Raw genomic sequence first — 6,973 nt, forward strand, 5'->3', positions numbered from 1 at the left:
AATCTCTTTAAAATATAAGAGCAGGAACGTCACTTTGAGAAGTAAGGAACAGCTGATGTTCAATGGTCCCATATGTATGTGTGAGCGGCACAATGAATAAGGGATGTCTAGGAGACTTGGTGCATTTGAATTAGGGTCCTGGCGAAGAATATTGCAATTCTGATCACTGGCAGAAGAACAAACAAACCTGTCCTGGAGGAAATACAGTCAGAATGGTGAAGATGTTGAGTCTCAGTTTCATGTACTATATATGTAGTATCGGGAGGAACCAGTCACCAGGAAATACATCTTTCTTGGTAGAGCAGAAGATCAGTGAAAAATAGACTTTCAAGGGAATCAGTTGACATGGTGATGTCATATGGGGTTCAAACGTACCAACAATTGTGAGAATGGTGCTGCTCTGGGCAGTATGTTCTACAGATGTTGTCTATGAGCAGGAATTGACTCAAAGGCACCTAACAATAAGGGCATTTTTCTTGCTTTCACATTCATCCTTATTCTCTGTTATTTTTATTGTCACACTATAATTGATATATATTCCCCTACGATTTTTGTCTTTGGTTCTTTGAAAATGTAAAAACAGAATAATCTTGTAGCAAAGTGTTAGCTGGTTTTGTTTTTGTTTTTCTTGGTCAAGAGTAGCTGCAATCAAGATATTTAGCATTCCAATAGGGGTTAAAAATTTCTTTTTTGCCGTCCAATTCACCCACCATCTCTAGATTTAACCAGTTATGAAATAAGCAAGAAGCTGGGCGTGGGTGTGGGTTTTTAGATTTTCCTAGGCTTCCAGAACCTAGAAGAGTCCACATATTTTAGAAGATTTTGGAAAGTCTGCCTCTTGACCCCGTGAGTCATTTCTAAAACACGCCCCAGCAATTGGCTGCCTGGCCTGTTCCCTGGTTGTACCAGACTTATCGCTTCACTTGCATATAGATGTGTTCCTATAAAGATGCATGTTACCTGATCCACATTTAGCCCCTACGCCAATCTTTTAGGGAATGTTGTAGTAAATCCCTGAAGACTACAAATATATGGCTTCACACATCATGCATTTGTTTTGAAACCAGATTTTCTTATATCAGGAATTGTGCATTGTGAGATCTACCTGTATTTCACTTATGGAATCTAAAGTCACATTTACTGCAAATCAAGATGAAAGACTTTGCTAATTTGAGGAAAATAGGGAATTTTATTTTCAAGGGAAAAAAAGCCCTCCATGCATGGAGTTGATTTTGACTCAGGGGGAAACTAGAATCAATATGGGATATACACTATGCTGTCTGTCCGGTTGATTCCAATTCATAGCAACTATGTAGCACAGAGTAGAATCGCCCCATAGAGTTCCCAGGGCTGTCATCTTCATGGTGAATGACTCATCATTCTACTCATGAGCAGCTCCATGGTGAGTACTTATCTTCTGTGAGCACTAACCAGTGTAGCACCCAGGCTCCTTAGATGGAATATCAGGAAATGCGTTTTTGAATTTGGTGATAACAATGGAACTTTTGTGAAGGATTCATTTAGTCAAAGGCTTTGTGAAAACAGAGTTAAGTCAAACCGCATTACTACATGCTAGGAATTTTTGGAAACACACTGGAACATTCCAAGATAAAATATGAGGTCATTTCAGGGCTTGAGGTGGGGTAAAGTGAGCTAAATTTGTCTTCTGTTTCTCTGGAAAGCTTAATTGAGTGCTGGAATGGAAAGGGCGCTCGAAGGAGCATCAGGATTCATGGATCATTTATTCACTCAACAGATATATATTGAGTGTTGTTTGTGTGCCAATTTGACAAGTTGTGGGTATATACCAAGGGGGGACAACGACATATTTCTTGCCCTCATGGAGTTTGTGTTTGTCACTGTAGACCTATTCTCTGACACCCAGGACAGTCTCATTTTGCTCTAAGTATTTTTTTCTGTAGCACTCTGCTTTATGCATTTATCAACAGTCCTGTTGGGATAGGAGTGTCTGGCTGCTAATCGCAAGATCAGTAATTTGATACTCCCAGCCACTTCTGTTCAGTTTCATAGACTTAGAAACCCAACGAAGTAGGTCTACCCACTCCTATAGGGTCACTATAGGTGGGAATGGACACAACGGCACTGCACCGTATTTTTGCCCTCATTTTGCTTATTTGTGACATAAAGTTGTTAGACTAGAACTCACCAATGAGCTATCTGTACAATCTCTTCTAGTTGGAAACCTCTTTGGTCTGATGGGAGTAAGTCGAAGAGTGTTTACTTGTGTCTCTGTGATCAGTAGGTGATTGAAGACCAGGTTTTGCAGGAATATATTTGCCTTAGTCTTGCTAGGGCGCTTTCAAATAAAACATCCAATCAAAACAGTGGTGTCCAAGGGGATCTGATGCACCAATGAAGTTCAAGGCAAAGAGGTTGGGTCAGGAGGTTATGGTGAATGCTTATCTATCTATCTATCTATCTATCTATCTATCTATCTATCTATCTATCTATCTATCTATCTATCATCTATCTATCTATCTATCTATCTATTAACTCTAAAGCGATCATCTTGATAGATTTCCCAAAGGACACAGGATCCTGGTAAGACTTCATCATGAAAAAATTCTAAGAAAATTGAAAATGCATTAGTGAGAAAAAGTCCAGGAAGACTGCATTACGGCTTCGAGCCTCCCCCCACCCTCCATCACCACAGAGCACCTACTCACTCTTCAAGGACAGTAAGGACTGGGCTATGAGAATTTCATCAGGAAACCTCTCCTCCTCTGTCTTCCAGTGCTTATCCTGTCCCTTCGGGCTTCTTTTTGTTCCCCATACTCAAAGAACCTCACAAAGCAACACAATCTGGGTCCCTCAGGGATGCTAAGATGCCTGTTTTTATACAGTGTCAATCGAAGAACTCACAGTAAGAGAGATGAAGAGGAAACCCTGACTTCAGAAGTAGATATACACCTAGATATGGCGAGAAAGTCTAACTTCATATTTTGATACATTCTTTTGATGAAGGTTTCTATGATTTCATAATAATATATATTTTTACTTTATTCTGGTATAATCCATGAAGGAGTATCTCTTAAGACAGAACCACTGGCAGGTGCAGTATTGTGAGAATTTGGGGGTTGTGAGGGGATTGGAATAGAGAGCTAGCCAGGATCGAATTTAACTGAGCTCGAGTGTTAGTTAAGCTAATGTGCAAGTGGAGATTAAATGAAGGATCAAGCCTCCGATCACCCTTGACATCTTCTTCCACCTCTGACTATATCTCTCCTTTTCTTTGCTTCTTTGTCTTAGTCTGGTATTTGGGTCACCTAAATCGATAGGATAAATGGGCAAGGTCAGAGTCAGATCTGGATAAGAGAAAAGGAACTAGTGTAGTGAAGAAACAGGGGCTGGTTTCCAGCCATGTGACATAAAAAGATGAAAATCCAGCACAACTGAAGTATGTGTTCTCCTGAGTTTTCTGGGCCCAGGAGGAGAGCAAAGAACCCAGGGAACTTTGCAGCAGGGCCACACACTTTCCTCTCCTGGGGTCCATAGACACATCAGGTTAAGGGATCTTATAGAATGAACTCAACATGGACCGCATTTGTGTTTGTCTTCACAATGCCGCCAGAGCTGCTATAGTGGGACTGGAACTGCCCTGGTGTTCAAAGACATGCAGGAATGATGATGCTCTAATTTCCTAAAACGAAACATTTCTAGTGTGCAACAGACCTCCCCTTTGCGAATCTCCTCTCCATGGTTCATTTGTCTCCCATTTCACAATCGCTTCCTATTTTTTCCTTTGCCATTTGTCTCATTGATAAAGACAAGGGACCCACCATATATATATATCTCCCGGGGAATATTGTACATCCTTCATGTTTCTTTGCAAACAGTACCGGGCCTGGGCATTGGTGGTTTAGAGACAGCGTGCCGTTCACTGTAAATCCCAGAAGATTCTCCTCTGTTATTTTCTCTCTGTGTCGAAGTCCTAGTACACAACCTTAATAGCATCACTAATTTATTCCCCACATGGAACAAAGTCATTTTGAATTTCAATTTTCTCTGGGTGAGGCTGGGGTCATCCGTTAACAAAATGAACACAAATATGTTCTTGGTGCTATCTCTGAATTGTTGCTGAAAATATGAAATCTCCTTGTACCCAGAACTTTCTCAATAGCTATAACTCCCTGCTTATCACATTTCCTTTCTGCACTCATTTGCACTTTATAGCTCCTTCCCCAGGAATTGCATCGCTGCTCCCTAAGGCTCTGGACATCTGTTTTTTAAAAATTAACTTCATGTCCTTTTTTCATATCCCCAGCTCCCTCATGAGGAGGATACGCCTTGACACAAGGGAGCACAGTCCTTTGGATGGAAGGACCTGTTCACGATGTGCTTATTTTTAATTTGTTCAAAGCTTTGGGTAAAGCTCTTCAACTCTTTACTAATCTCAATGAGTCGCTGAGACACACTTGGGACTTGGTACATCGCATGCACATAACTTCTGCATGGGAAACGCACATTGCAGAATGTTTGTATCTCTTATGATCCAAGAGGGTGAATCAGCTCCACATAATATTTAATCAAAACAGCAACTCATTAGAGAGCAGTTACTTGTAGGCAAGCTCGTGTTGCCTTTTGCCAGTTGGAACAGAATGCTGTGCTGCCAGTGAAACCCGCTTGCTCGCTGCCTCCTTCGCCCGAGCTTAGCAGACTGACAAGTGTGGGATAGAGTTGAAAGAGGGGTGACATATCAGCTGATTCCCAGTTAAGCAGATGGTGTTTTGGATTTCATAAGCGGGGCTCCTTAGCCTGTAAATGCCTGTTGCCATTGTGAGAGCAAAGGAAAACGTTCTGAAATGTTTCTCTCATTTTCACACCAAATCAAGATGCACAGAGAAGGCCCACTATCTATTTCAAGCAGTACTATATTAGCCCAAACCTGTACCCTGGGAGGCAATTCCCAGTCTTGACAACCCTGTTGAGTGGGGTAGCACTGCCATTAAAAAGCAGATGGACACATCTTTCTATCGAGCAAATACCAAGTGGATTCAAAGCATAGCCATTTTATTAGCAATCAAACACGGTAACCATGACTGCACCAGGAGAGCCCCTTGTGCTGTACTGGGGGATGGGGGGGTGGCTTGGGGTGGTGGTGGAGGTTAAACACCAGTGAACAGACAAGTTGCCCTTGGATCAGAAAATGTGAAAGTCCAGGTACAAAGTCAAATTAAACAGTAATCTAAACACAGACAAAGAGTCTGAAAGCAACCTGGAAAAAAAAATGAACCCAATTTCTTCTCTCAATCCATGGTTTACCGTTGCACTAATATGCACTAAACTAGACAGTCATATGGACTAAAATCCCAGCTGTTACCTCCTAGATAAATGTAACTATAGATAAGCCACTTGCTGCAACTTCTATTTCCTTATCAATAAAATTGAAGTGATAAAATCTGTTTCAGGGAGTTGTGAGATTAATAAAGCAATAATAAAATATAGCTAGAGTTTAGGGGCTATAACTGGATACTCAATAAATGGGAGCTATTAGACATTGGGCTGTTGACTGCAGGGTCATAGGTTCAAGTGCACCAGTTGCTCCATGGGAGAAAGAGGTGGCTGTCTGCTTCCATAGAGATTCACAGACTTGGAAATCCTCTCTAGGATTTCTGTGAGTTGGAATTTGCTGTATGGGGGTAGGTTGGTTTATTATAATCAACACCTACGAAATTTATCTATTTATTTTCTTTAATGGTTTCCACTTCATAATAAGTACGTATATAAAGAGATATATAAAGAGATCCTCAAGTATTGCTGATTAGCTTCTGGATGTTATTTAACTGCAAACACAATGAGAGCAGGGGGTGTGGATCCAGTCTCCTGCACCTTCTCATCCCCATTCCAGTCCCACTGTACTCTGGATTCCACCGTATCCTTGCACTGATATCTTGAAATCCTTGTTTGGAAATAGGGGTTTTGAAGATTTGATCAAGTATGTTAATAAGAGGTTGTGACAGAGCAGAATTCGTCCGAATCCTAGATGCCTCATAAAAGAGAAAAAGACACCCAAAGTTACCGAGTCAGAGGACTTTGTCTGATGTCTTGCAGCTGGAAGCCAGGGAGCAGCCCAGCACCAGCCACAAGATTTGGTTCTCTCAGAGCCTCAGAGCGAGGCACCGTGGCTGATGTCCCCATCTGTGCTTCTTCAGGCTTTCAGAATCGTGAGACAATAAAGGTCTCTTCTTAGCAGCCGCCAATTTGTTCATTTGTTTGTGTTACAACAGCCCTAAAAGAAATACTCTCTTCTCTTCCCCCTCCCCCTCTTTCACAGTCTCATCCTTTATGTGTCTTATTACTACTCATTCCTGACATTATACTCTCTCCCTGGATAGCTTTAGATTTTTCTTCTATCAGGTATTCTCCCTTCTTGAGTCTCAGCTTTTCTCTCGATTTGTAGGCTTCACTCCTGGTGAATACATGCAACCATGAAGCTGGTCTCTTCTTCCATCTTCAGTTAACCACACATCTGGGGTTTCATATGCCAGAGCTGTGTCTCAGGCAATTTCCTAATATAAAGACCCATCGCTAATGAATCAATGGGAAGAGAGTGGAAAGAAGGTGGGGCTTTTGAAAATTATCAGTCTTTTAAAAGATAGAAGAACACCAACTTGTATGTCAGCCTTGGGCTGGGGTCATGCTAATCTTTGTATCATTTCAAGTTTAGTTCACATGCTGCAGAAGCAAACATGCAGCATGTGTATCTTTAGGAAATGTCCCCAGTAAGCCTTCTCTGAGACAAATTTAGGAAACACCTCCCTCTTTAGCCAGGAAAATTTGCACGGTTTGCAGGCCTCAGGCAGCCAGATGGAAACTGCAGATCTGAGAGAGATGAGTGGGGGGATGAGGATGTATCTTCACCAATTCATGTCCTTTCTACGGAAGGGAATTAATTAGCTGGGTCGTGGGCTAGAGAAAATCATCTTGTTCCTATTAGAAAACATATTGCGGA

At 41.6% G+C, this 6,973-nt stretch overlaps 1 pseudogene; it reads right to left on the bottom strand.

Moving 5' to 3' along the window:
- Nucleotides 1–6,611: 6,611 nt before the first annotated feature.
- LOC142438278 (U6 spliceosomal RNA) lies at nt 6,612–6,708 on the bottom strand (annotated as a pseudogene).
- Between the last annotated feature and the right edge of the window lie 265 nt (nt 6,709–6,973).

Source organism: Tenrec ecaudatus, chromosome 1 (assembly GCF_050624435.1).
Source record: "Tenrec ecaudatus isolate mTenEca1 chromosome 1, mTenEca1.hap1, whole genome shotgun sequence".
NCBI lineage: Eukaryota > Metazoa > Chordata > Mammalia > Afrosoricida > Tenrecidae > Tenrec > Tenrec ecaudatus.